This window comes from Syngnathus leptorhynchus, chromosome 2 (genome assembly GCF_054491065.1).
Source record: "Syngnathus leptorhynchus isolate UIUO chromosome 2, UIUO_Slep, whole genome shotgun sequence".
Classification (NCBI taxonomy): Eukaryota; Metazoa; Chordata; class Actinopteri; order Syngnathiformes; family Syngnathidae; genus Syngnathus; species Syngnathus leptorhynchus.
The window spans coordinates 4021951-4043179 of record NC_141196.1 but is presented as its reverse complement, the minus strand read 5'-3'; the positions used below and the strand labels follow the sequence as shown (position 1 = coordinate 4043179).

The following is a 21229-nucleotide window of genomic DNA, read 5'->3' as shown; positions in this document are numbered from 1 at the left end:
AGATGACCGGCGACTGAAAATTAATTGATGAGTGATAAATGAAAATACCGTCTTTCTGGAACTCAAGATTTCAGGTAAACAGCTTTAGGAGTTTGGAAAGTGTGCTGTAATTCCGGAACCTTGGCATATTTAAAAAGAGAAAAAAAACAGACAAATCAGAAAAAAAAAAATCTTGGCATATTTAGAAAAAAAACATGGCATATTAAAAAAAATCTGACAAATTAAAAAAGTGTTTTAAATGATTTTTTTTCATATTATATTTCCTCTGAAAATAAATGATGATGAGAAAATGTTGACGTAAGCTTTGCAAGACTGATGGTCCACTCTGAGGTTGCCACATAGCGTTACAGCAATTGCTAAATGGTTGTTGCATCAAAGCCTCTTCCATTGGCAGCGGCTTCAATTTAACTCAAGATGACCCACTTCAACTCCATTAATGTTCCTGGCTGAATGGGATAGTGGGGGTGGGGGGTGGGGGAGATATGTCCCCCTAATGCCAGCTCACCTCGGGCAAAAAAAATCTTTTCTCCCCCGTCGGATTCTCGGTCTACCTCTCTCGTCTCTCTTTCTCTCTCGCTAATGGAGACCAAAATTACCCACCCCAGTCCATGCAAAGCATGCCGAGAGCCCTGAGGTAAATCACAGTGTGACCCGGCCAACTGGAGCTTTTGTTCCATTTGCTCTCGTGGCTGTTGGCAAACATGCCGCCGCTGCTGCTGCTGCGACGACAACAAACTGAAAGGCGAACGGCGAGGCTCCGTAGCACATGTCGGCTGCCCAGAAGCATTCGTTCAAAAGAGCCTTCATGCCAATTTGGTAAAGTAGCAACTGTCAAATGATTTGATGACGACATATGTTAGATTTTTTAAGAAAAATGCATCTTTGATGGGTCAATAACAAAAAAAAAAAAAGATTTTTCATCCATCTCAGGCGGCTGCTAATTGAGACAGGAAGAACAAGGCATCAACTGTTCTTCTTCGCCGCTAAACGCCGATTAGACGCCGGGGACCATCTGGTCCGTCGTCGGCAGCCAGTTGTTCCGTTGGCGCCGATCTGCCGAGCATCACCGCCGGTGCGACTTTGTTTTTGTGACGTGCGGCAACCGGTGGGAGGATTGATTTCCTCTCCTGCATCCCGGCAAATATTTCTGACAAAGACATATGGCAGAGAGAAGTACGCGGCAGCAAGCTGCCAATCCTCCAACCTGGACTGTTTACGCTTGAACGTTTCGGGCAACGTGCACATTTAGTCGAGTTCCGACTGGGGAGCCGCTTCAGGCACGACGGGACGACGTGGCGGCTCCTTGTCTAAGCATTTGAGGTGGCGACCAGAAAAAAAAAAAAGACCTTTGTGACACAACACTCACTAATATGTTCTGTCATTCCCCTAACGTATCTTTGAGAACGTGTCTTTGGCCCCTTCAACCGTTGGAATTTTGGGGGAGCTAGCTGACATTCCGTGTTTGCTGGCGGTGGAGTTCCTGTCTGCGTTGTGGCAGCTCGGCTGATAGGCAACCCTGTGGACTGGCAGGCTTTTTAAATTGCTCCCGGGTTGACGGCTGGCTGTCAGAAGGGGCAATTTATAGAGAATTTCCAAAGGGGCGAGGGGGAGGAGGGGGGGGTTCCAGGTAAGGGACTTTGACCCCAAAAAGACATCTCTCTAATCTGGATCAAATTAAGGCAAATACTCAGATTGTATTGCAATGGGAATTGGAAAGGAAGGCAGCACATCATTTTGGATTTCCCAGCATTCCTCCACATTTAATCCACCGCACCAGATACCGACAAATAAACCGTGCTATCAGTTTGAACCTGTGGGGCGCGACCCTAACATCATCTCAGCATTGTTACCGATTCTTCCTCGCTAGCTAACATGGCCACGCTAGCATAAAACAGACGGCGTTTTCAGAATCTTGGTTCTCTCCCTTTGGGGATTTAATTTTGCTGTCAATCTAAAAGCTGTTCAACTTTTCAAACAAAGTGAGAGTGCCAAAATGGCCAAGCAACTTGAATAAAACACCCTCATCGATCGTCGCCTCCTTGCATATGTCTCACCGTGTTAACAAACAGCAACAGTTTTCTCTTCCGTAATCGGCTCCATGCTCGGATTCAACAAGTTATTACCCGTTGTACCTACCGAGTTGCTAAATTGGCTCTGCATAATCCTCCTAAACTCCACGTTATTAGTCCCACGGGGTAGTCCGCGTAGCAGAGTGGCTTCATTCAAGGCCGTTTATGAGCCATAAATCTATGTTGGGCAGTAGAACCACAGACACGTTCCTTCCTTATGACCCTCTGATAAGTACGGCGCCGTCGTTAATCATTTACGCCGCTCCTTGACCAACCAGGATACAGTTGTTGTGGATCAAACCAATAGGGCCTACCAATTAACTTTTGCTCTCCCCCCTCCTTTGCAACGCACGGTGAAAAATCAGATTGGAAAATGTCATGTCGCGCAGATAAGCCCACGACTCGACTCGCAGACCTATTTCCAGTCGGCGGTAATTACAAGGCGATGATTTTGGAATTGTAAAGGATTTGTCACGTTCGGGCAAATGGCGGCGAGCGTTCATTGCGTGCGTTGATAAGACGTGGCACCCGTAAGCCAGTGACAAGAGTCGCCTAGCGATTATGTGAAAAGGCAGCAACGCTGTACAACCGTCGTCTCAGCAATTCCGCGATACGGCTTGCATATGAACTAGGAATAAATCCACACACCCCCGCCGCCCCCCCCCCCCCCCTCATCTTTTTGACGGCAGCTATTCAGATGCTTAGCTCCCTCGCACCGCGCCGCCTGCCAGAATCAATTGCGCTGGCGACCATTGCTAAGCATGAATTTTTATCTCCCAGCTGGAAAACAAGGGAAGCGGTGCGTGGAAGAGATGCCGGCCATCAATCACATGATTAATTCTCTCTCGATGCTTTTGAAAGAGAACTTGGCATTCATCTAAAGACCTTGAACGGTGATGTGCTAACCTCCCCGACGCTCAATCTTTAACCTTTTCACTGGCACCCCAGAAAAGCGACGAAGGACCTACTTCGAGTTATTGGTTGAAAAACGTTTCAGCGCACGACCCTGTCGAGAGTAATCAGCACATAATAAATGTTTGCCCTTTACACCGTATAACTGTGATTACGATGCTTTCGCAATGCCCAAACATGCTGTTATTACCGATGTTGATGGCCTTTTGTTGTCATCCCGCAGCTTGTGAACTCCTGGAAAGTCTGCTTGAGTGCTGAAAGGTAAGCATTGTTTTTTCTTAGTGTGCTGGCACAATCAAAAGCTGCACTTGTGGTAGGAGTTGCACAACTTTGGATTCATACTGACCTGGCCAACTGCACCCATGCAAATGTAGGAAAATGTCGGGATGTGGAGATGCTAATGTTCCCCAAGATTTGTTTGCCTTGAAGCTCTATGGACTTGGCTTGCACAGTACTAGATACTGGTACAAAATACAACTTACAGGTGAAATTTAAGATATGATTCTTACGACTTAAACAAATTTGACAGTATTTCTCAGCAGTAAAATGTTCAACTAAACCATGTGATGTCATCAAACTGCTAGCTTAATGCTAACAGTATCGTTTTAGTATCGGTGTACTTTATGTATCAAAATAGAGTGTGATTTGTGAGGTATAATTATTGATTAAAAAGCCTAGTAATGGCATTGAATGAATTGTTAGATTTTTTTCCGGTACTTTTGCAGTCAATTGAATGTAAGTCGTATTTTAGTTTTAGTACAGAAAATTTTACTAAATTCTCTCACAAGAAAATAATAGTGGCACTATTCTTGTATGTGGTTTACATATAAAGACAAAGAATATTTGCAATGCTGAGAAAAGTCCAAACTTTTGCGATGGCTGCGAGTGTTTTTTGACAGTTTGCGAGATGAACCATCAAATCAGTGGAGCGACGTTTTCCGCCCGGTAACACAAAAACAAAAGGGCGGTGAATGCAAACAGACTGCTATTTCTCAGCCTGTCTGTTTCCCTCTGCTTCAGTGAAATTCAATCCACATTTGTACACTGTCTGAGGATTGCTATGATATGCTATCGCTAGCAACTCATGTCTGTATTTGTTGTAATGTTCATTTAAATGCCCGTTTATGGCTAACACCGTGGATTTGAGTTCGTAGCAGTGGGGGCATAATTAGGGCAAAGCCTTGGACACGTCGTAGTGGTTTCATTTTTTTTTAAAGTCACTCACTTCATTGTTGTTGCAAAGGAAGTTGAAAGTTACCAAAAGAATTTGAATAAAATAGTTTTGATCGTTGTCCTTAGACAACCATCATGTCTGGTGCCTTCTATAATTCTGTTGTGATTTATCAACTGGTCATAAAGTCTTAAATTGATTATTTTGCTCACCACGGGTCTTGGTTGGAGTCAATTGTTGCTATGTGACTCAAAAAAGAAGAATTGTTGCAGCAACCTGACACAGAGGGTGGATGAAAGTGTCTTTGAGGATTGGTCGCCTACGTGAGGAGAAAATTGTGGCCTTTGCCGCGCTTTCCTCCATTTCCAACCGCCACTCTCTGCTATCTCTCGTTGACCGGCTCTGCCGTTTCCTCTGTTGCTGACAATCTTTGCTGCACAGCCCACTGTTTTTTTGTTGTTGGTTTTTTTTAACCCCCCCCCGTCACACACATGCGCCTGTGCTCACCTGTATGCTCATTTAAACCTGGGAATGGCTAATGGTGGCTACTGTCGGCTCACGTCAAGATGACTGCGTGCGCTCGGCACGACAGGGCTCAGGTGTGCGCCCGGAGCCGTTCTTCGGGGGAACTTCAGTCTCACCACATGGCACCTCCGCAGCACAGCTCTCGTGCTTCTGTTCAGGCGTCACGCATAGTTAACGTGAGGGAAACAAGAGGAAAAAGCTCTAGGACTGAACCCTGAACTTTTTCTTTCAGGGTTGTGCGGGTGTCGGGCTATCACTGTAAAAAAAAGTATTTGCGATATTACAATACGTTCAATTGATGTTTTAATTGGAAGGGCTTGCCAGCCAACACTCAGAGCGAACACGCCCGGGTATGTCCACGTTGTTTTGTAATCTGAATATTAATGCAGGAAAGCAGTCAGGTCTACAACCAGATAGATTTTGTGCCATTTGCTCCATGCAACGCGAGTTGGCTTTGTTTTGACGGTCCATATTGCGCACAAATGGCAATTTAACTGACTCCTGCTCGAGTTAATTTACCTACTGAACAACACAGCAATTTTTTTTATTTCTGAGTATGCTGAGAATCAAATATCGAATCCTTTCGTTGCACCAAATTGCACAGTTCGATGAGTTTAATTTTGCTGAATAAGACATAAAATATGAAAGTGGTTGAACGGAATATGCGGTTCCTTTCAGGGACCCAAACTTCCTAAACTTACTTAAAATGAAACATCAATAAAAAGCTAGTTGTATATTAACAAACAAACAAACAAACACAAACAAACAAAATAAATAAATAAATAAATAAATAAATAAATAAATAAATAAAATGTTGTATATCAGCCAATAAATAAAGGATAATTAAAGAGTCTCAAATAAAATAATATAAAAATAATAAATAATATATATAGTTATATACTATACTATACATAAATTATATGCAAGTTATATAAAAATAAATTATATATAATATGTAATATAATATATAATTCTTACAATTAATTTAGGGGGGAGCGACCATTATATTCAGTAGAGTATTTCTGACGCTCCACCGGCGACGACACATCGTTAGTACAACAAGAGGACAAACGCGACCCCGTCGCTTGTCAGTGGGTGACGTGAGAAGAGTCTGTCTTATTTTCTTCCCAGCAGCTGGAAAGGAGAAGGCGACGAGGCCACGGCCGGACGAGCCGTCAAGGCTCTCCGCCACTGACAGTATTTTGGCAAGCGGTCCTGCTTTCATGACATGAAGCTCGGTAATAATCGCTCCCGGCGGGGGGGAGTCGTCAACAATGTCTTCGTCACCAAGTGACGGAGGTTTCCATTGGTTTCTGTCTGATGGCTGATTCAGTCCTAAAGCAACCCTAGTAGCCCGTTCTGGACTTTGGTGATTAAGGTCTCTTAAAATGTCCACCACCATCTTTGCGTTTGACTCACCAGCCACACTCTGCATTCCGTCACCTTTCGATTGTTATCTTAATCCACCCACCGTGCTCTCCTCTACTTTTCAACACGATACCTGATGATTTTTTTTTTAAGAAAATGAATCTTATCAGTTGCCCCATTGCAGGCTAAATCTCCTTCCAAAGCATGCAGTCTTTCTCCTCGTACCTTGATCCCCTTTTCAAAGGCCCAGTAATTAAAAGTCGTCTTAAAGTCGACTTGCTACAGCTCGGCCCAAAACCTCGGCCGGGTTATCGGCGTTTCAAGCAATCTCTCCTGCAACTTCCCCTCGAGTGGCGGGAAGCTTGATTCAAATCTGTGCGTCTCAAGGTGAAGCCAAAGCTCAACCCTGGTGGACAAAAGACCTTTGGCGAGGCTCAACTATAATGCCAAACAGTGGTTGAGTTCTCAATTCTGCACATAAAAGAAACAGAAAGAAAGCTCACTTCAGATGTTCTGTATGTGAGATTTATAAATATGGATTGCAATCATTAGTAATAGACTGAAAACAACTTAAAGTATGATTGGTATTTTTTTATGGTAATAAGTCAAATTGACCCAATAACATGATTTCAGTTCTTAGAGAATGAACATATGCTCAATTAAATTCAATTTGCTTTCTCATCAAAATGAAACAGCAAGTCGACAATTGTGATCAATAAAATTCCACCCCAATAGGGGGCGGTAATTAATTTCACAAGCCAATTAAGTTAATGTAATCTGAAAATGCAAACTACCGATTCAGCCACGAGGTGCTAGCTACATTTAATTTGAGCGGTTGATTGTAATACCGACGCGTAATAGCAAATCCAATGTTTGCTAACAGACTTCGCACATATGGCCGACCACACGCGTCGACATAATTTTACCGACAGATTTGCCGTGATGGAAGAGCAAGGCACTCTTTTTTTGTGACCCGCAAAACATGTCGAGTTGAATCGCATGGCACAACGCGGCAGGCGGTGACACAAAACTAATGCCGTGTCACACGGGCTGTCAGCAGATTAGCCGGTGGATTACACCCCGGCCATTAGATGTGCACACAGCGACAAGGCCACAAACATGGAATTGATTCGCTGCCATTTTAGGGAAATTTAAAGTGGGTTATTCATGTTCAGTCAACGCCATCATTTTGTTTCGGTTAGCGACATTTCAGGCATTCCCGCGTCTCAAAGATAGAACGCTAGAATTGAACCCAAAGGTATTCTCTGCTTTCTTTTCGCACTTTAGAAATGTTCGTTCTGGTTAATTAAAGCCTTTGTTTAGCTAACACCATCTTTTCTTTGTGCGATAGCTTAAGACCAAATCCCAGATTCAATTGAAATAAACACGATAACATATGGAGGTCCTAGCCAAAGGACATTTCCAATACGGAGTCGGACGACAATGGTGCTTCTGGGGCTTCCAAGTGGAGCCATCCCTCCTCTGTTAGGGTTTTATTTTGATGATAATCGTCGCGGCCGCCCCTGCCGCGGAACCACTTTGCAACATGTAATGCCGCATAATTGCCTTCTTGAGTCGCCTGGTGGGGGCTTCGTTCGGAGATGCTCTTTTGCCACGCGGGAGTGGAGTGGAGGGTGTCAAGTTAACCGTGGCTAAATGGAAATGCTGATATCCATTCAGACTTAGAATTGTGTTTAAAAGAGCCGAGATGTGTTCATACGGCGGGGAGAATAAACGGGGGGCTTTGAGTTTATTCTCCACATCTGCAAAGCGGGGGATGCACCTGAACCTGCGCCGCGGAATAAAGTCAGCGGTGCTGTGAAGGAGATGGACAACTTAGCGTACGAAACCTCACAGTATAGTTCCATTTGTTGAGATACACAAAGCAAGACCAGCAACGGAAAAAGAAAGAATGAGAGACCCTCTCGCGTTTTGATTGGTAGACTGTTAACAAACCATAAAAGCTAATTCCACACCATCTAACTCCAGCGATGTCGCGCGGGAACCGTTTTCAACTGCCTCCCGCGCAAATGCAAGTCGAGGGGCTGCTTTAGATTAGCTGGAAAGTGAGGGAGGTGGAAGGGGGGGTAGCAAACTAATTTGCCTTTGCCGCTTTTACGAGCATTTAATTTGAAACAATTAAGATATTACGGCACCGCAGATTCACAACGCTAGAGTGACAGCTGGGAGCCATCCCATAAACCTCAAAGCTGGCGAACGAGGCACCTTGTTTTCGCAAACACGTCATTCAAATTCTTTAGTCAGTTACCCGCTTCCCGATGGATTCAGTTGATATCTCCATTTTAATTAGACAGTGTGAAGCAACAAACAAAAACTCAATCTTGATATTAATAAATTAGAAATTAAGTCCGGCCCTCCGTACCTTAAATCTGAACAATGATCACTAGATTCTGGCACTGAACTTCAAATTGAGTGGGAACTACTCCTAACTACGAACAATAACACAACTTTTAACCCAAACATTATTATAAATAAATAATTAAATATTGGTACCTAACTAGCTGCCGCTATCAAATATTTTTAAAATTATTATTATCATAGATAGTATTATTACATTTTATAGTATATATGCATATATATTATTAATATTTAAATATTATTAATATTTAATATTATTATTATTTCATCATTCCATCGATTAATCAATTAATAAAATACAATTTTATTTGGATGATCAATTAAAAAAATCATCCAATTACTGTTTATTCACCAATTACTTTTATTTGTTATTATTTAGTGAGATTTAAAAGATAAAAACAACCAAACAACAGTTAAGCAAGATCACAGAAGAGGAAATTGGCAACCATTGTTTACCAAAGTCGAAGCTGATCTTTGCTAATATCTTATTTTGGTGCAGTCTTGAGTTAAAAAATGGTTCTAAACGATTACTGGATTGCAATTAATTTGATCATCAATTTGTTGACGATTAATCGATTAATATTTACACCTCTAGCAGTAACCCCAAAAATGATTCCAACCCATATACCATTCCCCCCCCTACTTTGAAGCAACTGGAATGGAGTAACTGTGAACCACCAACTCCATCTCGGCACGCTTGACCCCAACTTCAGGTTGCAGCTCAAAACCCCAAATAGAAATTGCGCAGGAGGAGAAGCAGTGGAATTTAATGGCAGATCTACAACTTTTTCACACTATAAATTTGAATTTAAGATAGCCTTGTCAGCACTCGGCCATCCAGTCAACATCTCCCGACCTTCACCGATGGCGTCCATCGAAGGGCAAAACTGATGAAGGTGCACTTGTGAAAATGTCAGTTGGGAGGGGCGGAGGTGGTATGGGGGGTGGAGGACCACTGGCCCGAACGAGAGAAAGCGGTGCGTGCGCATTGGCGGGCAGCGCTTGACAGATAGCAGCAGTGGCGCAAGCTCCTTTTCATGAACACTGAACTGTAAAATGGAGGCGCCGCCACAAACAACGGCCCGTGATAAATCGCCCACAGGGAGGGAGGGGACCTTAGTCGGGCAGCGTAGACGGGTCTCGTAAATGCCCGGCAAATGATGAAGATCGAATGATATGAAGTCTGTTTTTGGAAAACTTTGGGAAAACACACTGATTGTCATTTGATGGTGTATACTTGATGCTAATTTGCGACACATGCTAATCGAAGCGCCTTTACAGTCGCAGCTCCCGAAAAATGTTGTTTTAATTCGAAGCCGTTTTCTACAAGTACGCTTTTCTCATTGTCGCTTTTTATATCCAGCAATCTCAAATGATCCTTCACCTCAAGAGAGGGAATTTTAGTGAGTTATGATCAGATAGTAAAGCCAACTGGAACGGGGCCAAACCGTAAACCACCTCTTGGCTATCACGTACATAATAACACTAATCCATCTTTACAATCACTTCCATCATAAAATGGCACATTCTCTTCAGTGCCACGACTCCCGAGACCTCAAATTATGGCGAAGCTTTAATTGCGCCAGAAAGTGAGACCGCGTGCTCAGCCGTCCATCACCTTTGACAGATTCCAAGATGAGAAGTTGTCTCAGCCAAGGACCCCAGAGTTGTGCTGTTTTTTTATTTTATTTTTATCATTATTATTTTGGCGCCAGCTGAGACATCCTCTCGCCGTTCAGGACCCTGCACTGTTTTCCGCCTGCTCTTAACTTGCTTGGCTCACAACCATAAACAAGTCAATCTCCAGCCGCGGTCTCGACATTGCGGGATTAGATTTATCCACTTAGGAACGATTGTTATCGCGAGGCAGAGCGAGTCTGGCTCGATGGAGAAATTAATTTTATGATGGTTGGTTTACTTGATCAGGATTGCGCGGAAGGCGGGGGATGGGTGGGGTCGGGTGTTTGCGGGCTGACGACACTGCAGTTCTGACAATTTATACCTGACGTCGCCATTTTTTTTTTAGTTTCTGCTTCTTTAATTCTTGACTTGCTTTGTCTTGACACCGCAAACTCGTCATTGTGACTTACCTGGTTGTGTTCTTTTTCAACAACTTTCCAGCTTTGTCAAAATTCATTCCAACATTTTTCCTTTGACCCATGCCCCAGACCTGCACTCACACAGACTACAAAGTTGTGTATTATCCCTAGTAGGTCTCAAAAGTACACATGACTCATGACCAAGTTTAATATGTTTGCATTATGAGGCATATCTGCAGTCCAGTAAGTTCTCAAAACTCACACTAGCTCCAGGAAGTGGTGTTTGCACAACTCTGAGAACTTCATTTCAACTAAGTTCAAGCCACATTCACCCCCCCCCCCCCCCCCCCCCCCGAAGCCTATTTCACTTGAGTGCAAAGGTAGGAATTTTTTTTTTTTTTTACTAGTGCAAAATCACCTGTTAAGAATTCACGTAATTGCTTTTATGTGAAACCTATCCTCAGGTGTTCACTGAGATTTTTTATTTTGCATTCTGATGCCAAAAGATGGCGCCAATTCTATAAAAGTATTAATTGGTGCCAATGAAGTCATACATAAGTGTATTGTTAGAGGAAGTCATGGAGTCTTTGGATCTCCCCCCCCGTCCCCCACAAAATCAAATGGTCTTCATTTTAATGATGAAATTGTAAGAAATTTAAAATGAGATTTATATGATTTTGGATCTCATTTTGTGCTCCTTTTAAGTTTAAAGTGCCAATATTGGCAATTCTTATTTTTTTATTGGGGGAGATTCGATTACCAGCTATTTTTGACTCAGTGGTATAGGTTTTACTATATCCTTTAATAACATTGTCATTACATGATGCAGGTGTTCCTACTCCCACCATCTTTGTATCTTTCATAGCTGTCGCCCCCTATTGGCTGCAGAAGGGAAGTTAGGATGAAATGCACTTTGAAAAGTGACAAACTTTGCACCATTGAACAGGATTGTCTTCATCTTCTTCTTTTTCCATTTACTCTGTGTGCTCCTCATATCCCGTCGCATTCTTTTACCAATGAACAAAATGGGGCTTTAGAAGAGTGCATTCCTATGGGAGAGGGGGGGGGGACATCATGAGTCTATTTTCACGCATGCACACACACCTCCATATCACTCCACAGTGAGAGCAAGAGAGAGAGAGAGAGAGAGAGAGAGAGAGAGAGAGAGAGAGAGAGAGAGAGAGAGAGAGAGAGAGAAAGAGGGAGGGAGGCAGAGCTGGAGAGGGAGGCAGCGTGACGTGCAAGCAGTACTTTCGCAAGCCACAGTCTCGCCACGTTCACGCCAATGGAGAGCGGGACGTAGACGGAACCCACAAACCCAGAGATTATTCCCACTCTAAATAACACGAGACGAAGAGGAGGAGGAGGAGGAAGAATAGCGGATTTGGGTTTTCTTTCCACGCTTCCCGCACGTTATTGTTGTGTCTCCTACTGGACTGTCGTTGCTGGATTTAAAAAAAACATAACAAAAAACAACAACAATAACAACAACAAAAAAACAGTGCACAGTTTGCTGAAGACGTACAAGACGAGTTTGAAAGTGATTGCAAAAATGCTGATAAGGTAAGAAGAGTGCTTGCGCGTGTGTGTTTGTGCATGTGTGTTTGTGCGTGTGTGTGAGACAGCTGCGCTGCCGCAGTGATTTCAGGTGCGCTCAGCTGTCACCCGCAAAACATGCTTTGACTGACTGGGCCCACTGATGCATTTAGGGGTGCCCCGTTTTTTTTTTTTTTTCTAATAGTCCCCCCCGCGTGCAATTTTCATTGCTGTTTTTTTTTTATTTGATTTATTTCTCCAAAAGTATCTAAAAGAATCAATGTCATTCATTCGACTTGTAAATTTGTGAGATTGGTTTTCTTGTTGACACTATTTACGCAATCACATTTGTGTTGATTGACCTTTCGATATTCCGAAATGAATCATTTACAAGTTCATGGTCATGTATTTAAAGGTGAACTTTGAGTGGCTCAACAGCCCAGAGTTGCAAGTGCGCTCTTAGAAATTCAAGATATGTGCCAAAACGATCCTTTCAAACCGCTTTTAAAAATGTCTTATACAAAGCCGCGCGTTGAAGTCCCCAAATATTTATTGTTATCGAGCACAGCTAGTAGCTGGAGGTCAAATGTCAACTCTTAACGACTATTTTTGACAACTTTGCAATTCTCCTGAGATGTATGCGTTATTCTTAGCATGCTATTTTAGGTTTGTCATCATTTCAAATTGACTTTAGTGGCAGCGGTCCCGAGCCGAAAGTGAGCTGTGCACTTTCGGGACCACTAGGGGGCACTTCTTAGACGTTTGTGTTTATGCCAAAAAAATTGTATGACGTGAACCCCCCCAAAAAAAGGAAAGAAAAGTGTTTTGAAGAACTGGTGAGCTCATATGGTGTCTGGAGAAAATGAAGCAGGAATGTTGGAGCGAGGTTTTATGTCTTTCAGATGTTCTGTTTTTTAAATCTGCCGCCACACGTGGTTTAAATGTTAAGCCCGCAGACGATGCAGCGGTTTCGGGAGGGGACGTGATCCTGCTAAGCGCCAACATTTTTGTCACGTCGGTAAGGCACGTGATTTGTTGTCGTTAGTCACGGAAAAATAAATTCATGAATCATTCAAGACTTGGATGAGGAACACTTTTGTGGGTGTGACTACAGGCCAGTGCAGAAAGTGAAGTCCTTAAAGAAGGAGTGCTCGGATGAGTTTGATGGGGAAGAACTTGCCCTCAACCTTGGGCTGACCTCATAAACTGCCCAATGAGAAGAGTGTATGTCCATTTTTCTTTAAAAAGACAATTGCTGATATCAGTCTTGCTTAATTTGTATTGAATTGCGATCGATTTTATTTCAGTATGCACTTGCGTTTTTGGGGTATGACGATAACGTTGGCGACGCATGATTTTGATAAGACTGCAATAATTTTTTTTATCTTTCTTTTGAGCAAAAATTGAGATATTTTGCAACAATGGACCTCGTTATTTAATATTTAAACATAATTTTTCTTCATTATATTTTATTTTCTTTTATTTTTATTACGCATAGTTTTAATTGTATATTTTTTGTAGGCTTTTGTATCATCAGGTCTGTTTTTTAATAATTTATATAATAATTCATTTATTTTATTTCATTATTTCAGACAATGTGTTAAAACTTTATATACATCTGTTGATGAGACTGGAATCACTAAAAAAAAAAAAACATACGAAAATTGTGACAGTTTTTTTTATTTTGTCCGCTTATTTGATATAGTTTCTTCTTCAACGTTCTTGAATACATTTACTTTTGGGGTCAGCAAAATTCATCCGCATCAAACTCATTTACCCACACTTGTATGGCCAGATATCACTGAGCGCCGTAGAACGATCTTCAATTTTGGCTAGCTTGAGAGAAACCAAGGGATGACACATTAGTTATCAGGAAAAGCTAGCATGCTAGTTTTTCAAATGTTTTTATTTTTTCTCTTAAGTCGCCCTGGGGTTGGAGGGATCATCTTTGCGCCCAAACAAAATCACCTCCGCTGTCTGTCAGTTTGTCAAGCTTGTTGGACCACGTTAAATCATCATCTTGCTTTCCCGCGTCTTACCAAATCTCCCACTTTGTCACTATGCTTGTGTCTCTTATATAATAATCTAAGGAATGGCAAATGAAACCCCAGAGCGCCTTCAGTACTTTGAAAGTCTGACAGAAGGTGCACATATTGAAGATCTCCAGCTTTGATGATGCAATACAACAAGCTAATGCTACAAGCTAATGCCACTCAAATGAGCTCCATACAGTTCTAACCAAACGGTCGGTTACAAAAACCGCGCACCCGGAACATCCGCTCGATTTTCGGCGCATTGTATACCCGCGGCCTCGCATTGCGAAGTGGTTGCAAAATAAACTCGGCGGAATTCAGAACGACACATTGTAAATCGTTCCCCATTCTTCTTCGTTTGCTGCTCTAATTTTGCATTCCTGCATTGGCGCACTGTCAGGAGTCGATGTAAGCCAAGCATGTTCCCCCCTCCACTCAATCTGCAATTATAGAGCGCTGCTTTGAAGAAGCCAGGCGGAACTAAAATGACTTTTTGTGTCCGGTATAATAACTGCCATTTGGAAGCGGGCATGTGGCGGTGGCTGTGCTGGGAAGGGTTGAGGAGAAAGGAGCTGGGAAAATGGCTGCGGCGGTCACCTCTCTTTCTGACCAAAAGCCGCTACTCACCCAACAGAACACTATGTGGGCAAAGGTATCGGGACACTTGGCTGTTATACTTTTGGGAGATAAAAAAAGAACAGGAATTCGGATTTTGGACAGGAACGTGTGCAAATTTGCTATTCAAAAGGGATTGGAACAGACAAGTAGCCATAAAAAAACAATTATATTAGTTAAACCTAAAAAATTCTCCCCAAAGTGCTAAAAAATTGATACATACATACGTCCGAGGTTACATACTGCATATTTTTGTCATGGAAATAAACATTTCAAGCTATCAAACTAAAAAAGGTCAACAGAGTACCACTTTGTATGTATGTCTACTTATATTACTGAATTACAATGAAAACCTTCAAATCAGCATTGAATTAAAACAACCCAAAGACTCAAAATCTAATCGGACATCAAAATATAATCAAGACAATATCCTTCTGGTCCAGCGGTCCTGTCTACCTTGAAACCAGAACCCGGCTCATTTCATTTACTGTAGAATGCAGTCGAGGGCCTGAACTCATCCAAACAGGTCTCGAAGGCTTTGTTGCTCATTAGTTATTTAGACTCTGACTTGGTTGGGGGGGCCGAAGTCTGCTCCCTGGAATTTCATGCATGTATTTGGCAAGCCCGTGGTTGCCCCCCCTAAAACCTTTCCACCTCCCGGGAGGTACTCCAGAAGCCCTTTCTGCGTGGGAAAGAAATGAGCAGCTAATAGACGTTAATGTGGCTGGCACTGTTAAAACTTCCTAAGACCTGGAATCGGGCCCTGTTTGAAAACGAATCACTGCTCTGTATTGAGTATAAAATGCCTTTTTAAGCGAGGGACGCCTGCGATATCGGGCCGATTTGCTTTCTCCTACTTCGTTTATATTTTAGGAGACGTTTCATCGGGTTGCATCACACCGAGACAACAGTGGTTTCCATTTAGTGCGCGACCCTCCGCCCACCGAATTTATAGTGTGCCAGTGTGTCATCTTTGGTTTCCAAAGGACACTCTCTTTCAATTATTTAGCCTTTTGCGCTGAACTATATTGGGAGCCTCGCATTCCTATAGCTGATGGTTAAAGATAGCGCCTCGTTTTTTTTCGACGTGCACTTGGGTTGCGCCTCGTTAAAGCTCATGCCGAAAAAAGATATCTTGTGAGGTCATGGAACGTAAACGTACAGTTGGACTCGGTTCAACGGTATTCCGTACGGACTTTCCTACCGCGCTGTCTTGTCTTTGCAAGTCTTCCTCTTAAGCGGCAATGCCGAAGACACATTCCGCGAGTGCCACGGTAACCGGACACCGGCACGTCCGACTAAAGGGAGAGTCTGTACGTTGGATTGGGAAGGCGAGGTCGCTAAAGTTGTGCCGAAGCCCGAGGCAACAACTGACTTGGGGATAAAGTTGCCGACTGACATCGGGAATGTGGGCGGACAGGCGTCACGTGCAAGTTGGGAAGGAATACGATATATTTTTTTTTAAAGATTGACGCCAATGGCATTTACAGTTCGAAACATGTCAACGCTGAAATGAGTCAATTGCCTCAGTTTATTTTAAAATACATGCAAATTATGATGGATTATGCCGTAAGGGTGCCTCAAGTTTTGTCATTGTGGCCTGGTTTTCCACGTGAACGATTCTCCAAAGTTGTGTTGTGAAAACAATACGACACACATGTTGAGTTTGACTTTTCCCTCCCGTCATCTCATCCCATCTTAAAAAGCCTCCGCAGTCATTTGGAAAACCCTCCTGACCGTCCATTGTGACGAGCTAAGCTGTCGGCCATGTTGTTGCCTCGCTGCCAAGATCCATAATGCCGGCGTGGGGAATTAACCTCCAAAATCCTGCATTACGCTCAAGCTAATGTTGCGTTTACCTTGTTTGTGCATTTCTTCCCATCCTGTCCTGTCCTTTATTCTTCTTATATCTGCCATCTGTAGCGGCCGTATGACACCACAGCTACTCTGTCGTCATTCACACACACACACACATACACATCAGAGCCAAAAGACGGTCAAAATCCCAGCGGGCATCATTACCCAGGCATCTCTCTTCTTTTTTTTCTTTCTGTTTGTAGTTTTTTTTTTGGTGTGTGAATATTTCAAGCAATTAGTCAAAGTGTGGATGAAAGTTTGGCTGATTATTTGCGGTGCTAATGGAGCTGATGGCAAGCCTCCTGTAGGCACAGATGAAGGAGGGTTGAGTGTTTTAATGTTGGTGGAGTTTTGATCTCGAATCAGAAGAATCAAGTATATATGTAAAAACTGAATTGAAAGTATCAAAAGTGTTCTATGATTAAAATGTGTTAATTTACGGTTATAGGGAAAGTCATCATATTCTAATGACAAAATCTGGTTTATGGGTTTCATATTTTGAAGGAAAATCTATTTGGCCAAAATAAGCCTAAAATGGTGGCTTCAAAACAAATTGGCTTTCACACATGGCTTCTTTAGGCATTTTTGTGGGTCTTCATGAGGGACATGCTCAGCAAAATTTCATGTTCCTACAGGAATTGGTTTTACGGGCTGAAATTTCAACTTGTTGGATTCCTGTCCTTTGTTATTCGTCATTGTCCTTCAGTATAGCGTGTGTGGTTGAAATTTGGTAGTAGTCGGATAAATTTTTTTTTTTGGTGGGTCTACTCTGATCAACATGCATGAAACTAGCCGAATTGTTATTGCGCAATAAATCCAATTTTTGGTCGAAACCCCTGAAATTATTTTAACAGCGATGTGGTAATTATTATTTTATAGCTATGAGTCTCATTGGCTTATCCCACAATCTAAAACAAATGTTCCAGCTTCCGTCAAGGTAATTTCTGACATCGTTAAATTTGTTGCGTAAAAAAAAATCGACTGCATCTCCGCCAAAAAGTAACTCGACGGGAGAGGCGATTATCTTTGGAAATTAGTTCACTCGTTTAAAGCTGGATGCAGATGCCACCGTTCAATGGGAGCCTATTATTCCAAACGACTCTCATTAAGGCGTCGTGAAATAAAGCAAGCTGGGGGAAGCGCCGAAATAAAATCTTTAGAGCGGCTGTGCGGAACCCGGTAACGACGCCGAGCGACGCCGTCTTCATTAACGCCGCTGACGTCAGGAAGTGAAAGGCAAGCGAGCGCCTGAAAAGAAAATTGCATGCAGCTGATTTGGCCCTCTTAAAACCCTTAAGTAGGTTTTTTGGGTGTTTGCGCTCCGAGCCGAGGACGCCAACAATACAGTCTGAGCTTAATGATGGAGTCTATTAAAATGCTTAACAGAGACGACGAACATGAGTCAGAACCGCTCTGTAATTTCTATATTTTAATTTACGTGCGGATCAGAAGCTCTTAGCATAGTTGATGAGTCAAATCTGCCCGCTTAGCTCATTCTCGGAGATCTCAACCTTGACTTTACTCTGCTCCATCCAGCGCTACAGCAATTTCAAGCTAGTTCGTTTGCCACAAAACGTGGCTACCCCGGATGTTTTGAAGCATCGGTTGCTAACTCAGGTCAGACAATCAATCACTGAATCATATTTCCTCAACATATCGCTGCACAAATGGATTTATGCTTCTTGCCATGCAATATGGAAGGATCTTTTTTTTTTTTTTTACCCTCTTTGGCTGATGGAATGCAATTAAGACAAGGAAGGGTCCAATTCCTGCAAACAGGCTTTGTCCGTTCGTGCAGTATGTGGTTCCAAAAAAAACTGGAAATAATATTTCACTCAGTGCTTCAAGATTGGATTTTAAATAGATTTTTTTTTATTACAATAAAATACAAGCTGCAAGCAGTGATGAATGTGCTCGCTACTATTTGGTGGTGCATCCGCCACTTTTAACCCAGCGCTGGGATTTTGAACAACAAATAATCAACAACTAAAATTGAGTCATCATTTAAAACTGCTGTTTAACTTAAAATGCTTACATCTGCTTTTACTTTGGAAAACAATGTTCATGTTTTCTTACATGTTACGTACCAAACCAGTAGCTGAGTCTTAATTAATTAATTCCTGGAAATTGTTTTGAAAATAAAATCAGCATTAACTGCAGATTAAATATTAATCTAGTAGCCCTACACATGAATCAGTATCCAAGAAGTAGACATGTCCACATAACTTTCAGCTGAATTGGCATCGGAGAGGCACTGATATTTGTGTGTGTGTGTGTGTGTGTGTGTGTGTGTGTGTGTGTGTGTGTGTGTGTGTGTGTGTGTGTGTGTGTGTGTGTGTGTGTGTGCGTGCGTGCGTGTGTGTGTGTGTGTGTGTGTGTGTGTGTGTGTGTTTGAATGTGCCGTCGGTCTTTAATCAGCCCCACAAAGCACCGAGGGACTGTTAAGCATCTGGACCATGTGGAACTATTTCAACTGTTTAACACCCAGGGAGATCAGTTAGAGGGGATAGAGATTAAAAGACATACATCTCACCCCCCCCCCCCCCCTCCCCTCACTCTACCCCTCCCATACCCTAGACCCCTTGGGCCTTACCAACACAGAAGGTGGCCTTCATTTCCATCCCTCATGATCTCCTACCTCTGTATTTCATTATTTCTGTGGCCGCTGGTGAAAATCAGATGGCTGCCAAACAATGCAACATGTTTTTTTTTTTTTATTTGTCCCATGTTGTTCAGTATTACTGCCATATGATAACCTTCTTGGATTCATGTGCTGTTTGGCTACTGCCCGAATTATCTACTCCCCAAGTGATGGAACGCACACATTAAAATTCCATCTCCCGCATCAGTACATCCAGTACCAGCCAGGACGGCATCTATAAATTGCCGGCCATTATTTTCGATTAACCGCACGCTGACACATTTCAGCCCTTTTTTACCCGCCGGCCACCGTGATGTTTGGAGAACGATAAGGCAAAAGTCTGCCGTTGGGCCATCTTATTAATGCTGCGATAACACAAGTCTTGTCCGTCTGTATAGGCTCAAAATTGGCGGGTGCAAAAACGGGTCATTGCCTTGACAGGTAATCATAGACATGTCCGCCAACTTGGAAGAAATTACGACGAAAGAACTCAAAATAGTGTTCACCGAACTAGCGAGCTTTGTCGCGGATAAACTCAAGTACTGTTTGCTTATATTACAATACAACTAAACTTAGTTTCTTCCCGATATGCAAAGATCTCTCAGTCAAGATGTTCTCTCCAGCAATTGTACTCCATTCAATGGTTCGAGTAGCCTGCAAAAGTGAGTTCAAAAGGTCAAAGCACTCCGACTGCCTGCCTCTTGCCTTGACAGGAAAGAAGGAACTCCTCTTAGATCTTAATGAGTTTATAGGGAATCAATACCCTTTTCACGACGGGTTGCAGGCGACACACGGGGGTTGTGGCCTACTAGCGCGGTTCTTAAACGCCGCAACCGATTGAGTCACCGAGACGGGGAACCGTTTCTTGATCGGGTCCTGTTAAGGGTACGAACCTCTTCACGCAAGCCTGCACACTCAAAAAGGTGAACCACAGGGCACTGTTCGAGGTACCAGTTTGATCCAGGTGGATTAAAGTCTGCTGTTTGAACAAATACAAAACCAATGTTGACCAGCTGATTTGCCGCAAGAGGCAGAATGGGGACTTGCAAGTACTGCATTTCTTGTTACGCTCCCCTGCACTTTTATGTGACCTGCAATATCAAGGGCAACTCAGAACAGCCGTTGCAGCCATGGCAGACAAATTGAGAATATATTTCTGCCCCCTGAATCGAAGCACAACTCCAAATACGACACGTCTGGTCCTCTTTTTTTAAGTCACTGTCAAGAGTACAAAGGTAGGACGTTGTTTACCAAAGACAAGCTGTGTCTCAGCAGGATTCAGTCATGAGAGGATTTGGGTTCCAAAGTTATTTTTTGCAATGATTTGACTCAGACTCTTTGAGTCAAACAGCGGGGTGGAACCGGGGCGGACGTGGGACTGCCAACCTTCTGGGGAAACCGCTGGCCCATTGACGCTTAGTCAGAGGGTGCCGGATGCTTCTATTCCAATCCGAGCTTCTGAATAGACATCGGTTGAATCGGTCTAGTGTTTGGCTTGTCTGGAAACATATGATCCCGTCGAGCTGAGCCTCTCGGTGTCCCAAAGAAAGGAAACCGCCTTGGTGTCAAACATCCAACATCACATCAAGTCTGTGTGTTTTTGCCATTTTGTCACAAAGCAGAGCGAACAGAGCGGAAAATGGGCCAGGTGCCAGAATCGAGTCAAGCATGTGAGCTCAATAAAGCACACTCTATCGATTTGCTATTTACTAAGTTAGCCATTATTTGTTTTGGATGCAGGGAAAGTTCTTTGGAAAATGATTTTTCGCTCTGTCGTTCAGACTGCGAAACAAATGACTTGACAGATCATCAATGAGCACCGAGTATGATAGTAAATGGCTTGCTATCGATCTTCTATTTTTTTGATCTGGTGAGCAGTTATGCTTAAAGCAGGACCGAGCACTCTCCTGGGTATTGGATTTGTGTCCGACCGGCTATCAAATGCGAAAATAAGGATTTATTCTCCCTCGAGTGATGCTTAGATGAGAGATTCCTTGAGATAAATGGAGATGGCTAAATGATATACATCACACCCGCTTCATATCGCTCACGACCAACATAATAGCAACCCCTCCTCAAAGAAG

General features: G+C 42.9%; 1 protein-coding gene across 2 annotated transcripts in view; it reads left to right on the top strand.

Moving 5' to 3' along the window:
- The window catches only part of ptprda (protein tyrosine phosphatase receptor type Da), a 199021-nt gene that overhangs the window by 102710 nt on the left and 75082 nt on the right, over positions 1 to 21229 (top strand). The window contains exon 11 of one of the 2 annotated variants that reach the window (XM_085935833.1): positions 3205 to 3242. The gene's annotated coding sequence lies outside the window, so the exon portion shown is untranslated. Of the gene's footprint in view, positions 1 to 3204; positions 3243 to 11651; positions 12027 to 21229 lie in introns of those variants that run through there. The other variant, XM_085935841.1, reaches the window with a different exon arrangement.